This window comes from Seriola aureovittata, chromosome 14 (genome assembly GCF_021018895.1).
Source record: "Seriola aureovittata isolate HTS-2021-v1 ecotype China chromosome 14, ASM2101889v1, whole genome shotgun sequence".
NCBI lineage: Eukaryota > Metazoa > Chordata > Actinopteri > Carangiformes > Carangidae > Seriola > Seriola aureovittata.
The window spans coordinates 5,052,431-5,054,320 of NC_079377.1; positions in this window are offsets into that span (position 1 = coordinate 5,052,431).

Consider the following 1,890-nt stretch of genomic DNA (forward strand, 5'->3'; position numbering starts at 1 on the left):
TACCGAAACGATCACTGGTGTGAACTACAGTAATCTACAGCCTATCATCTAGATGCAATAAAGTGTCTCACATTTACTGAACTCAACCCCAGCCGGCTATTTTTATGGCTGTTATTGAACTGTGGGGCGCAGCACTTCATTTTGTGTATTTGTGAACTGCTGGACAGACACAAATGGCATCCTGCTTCTCTCTGTCATAGCAGAAGTATGCTACAGCCTCATTTCCCATGTGTTTTGTAAGACAATGGGTTTAACATTATGCACTTTACTTGCCTGGGCTAACAAAGCGCATTCCCTGTTGAGCTAAACACAGTTTCTTTGGTTTTATGCTAACTATGGCCATATCTTTAGTGTTTAAAAATTCATACTCCAAACAAAAAGGGGGCAGTTTATTAACAGAAAGTTGGAGTGTCAACCTCTACTGTAAGAAACAAGGAAATGTAGGCCTACTCTTTCGCCACTCCTCTCCCTTCCCATGTGCCATAGTTGGACTGGCGATCAGGCATACCACACTGCTACATTGGTTGACAAGTGGACCGTCAACGAATACGTAACGTTTTTACAAGCCCTCTCTGTGTACCTGTCATTCACGGTGCGCAATGGAAGCGCGATGCATGCACATTCTGGGACTGGGCTTCCTGGCCACTAACAACCATTTTTCAACACTCACCCTCACGTTGGGCTAATGTTAGCTTGAATAAATCTGACCTGCATGGATTGGGGCATAATGTTTTCCACACAGATTTACCTTGCAATCTGATTATGTAACTGGTATGTTGTTTGCTTCAGTTATGATTACGATTTCACACCCTGCCCGTCCAATCAGGGAGATGGGGAAGATGTAATAGTGGCAGGAGTAGAGGATGAGCCCAGAGAGGTCGAGGACTGCGAGGGAGAGCAGCTATAGCAGCATCAATGGCTGGGCTTGAGGAAAGAGTGGAGGAATGTCGCCAAGTGAGGAGGGCAGCAACACAAGTTTATAGCCTACTCACAGTTACTACTTCTTCATCCTCTTATGTTGGACTGAGGACAGACTACAGTGAATCACTATTGCCTATTGAGGTACGGAGTGGTATTGTAACATGGGACAGGCCAGGGCTAGTGGGTTAGCATGCTAACTTCAGTAGATATCGCTGCAACACAATACACGGACCTCTTGAATATGACATGAAAACTGCTGTTTTTTCACATTCTGTTGATAATCTTTGTTAAGTTTTTAATGTTTTAAACTAAAATACTCACACATTGGCCCTTTAAAACAAAAAGTAGAATAAGAACAATATAAAGAAAGTTCATCAAAATTCATGCATTTTTTTCTTTCAGTCATTTTAGTTGATTGTTGTTCTGCACGTTTACACAGAAGTTCATTTTACTTGTATGATGCCCAGGAGCCTTTAACCTTTTAACCAACAAAGCCCTGGAGCGCCTTGTTCAGAGGCTGATATTTGTATTTTCACCCCAAATCTGCACACTATTGCAGTATTTTTAACAATTAAAGACATTTTTCAATTATATAGTTCACCTGGGTGTTATGGTGGGCCCATAGACTTCATTTCTGGGGCAGATCACTGCAGGGGTCTTGCCTGGCAGCATTACATGGAGACATCGAATGTATTTGACAGTAGACATATTGTAGTCGAACTGTTTACCATCCTGCTGTCTAGACTGACCTTAAACAATTAAACTGAGGGATAGCTATCAGCTGGTGAAGACAGCCTTTATTGTAGGTTTATTAAAGTTCACCTGAAATGCAATTTTACAGCATTTTGGTGTTGTTTCCCCGTTTGCTGACATAAGTGAATTATCTACATCATTACATTAATGCAGTGTGAGCAGTGTTTGCGTAAAAACAAGTCGGTGTGGCTGCAGGCCCCAGACAGGACGGCTCTC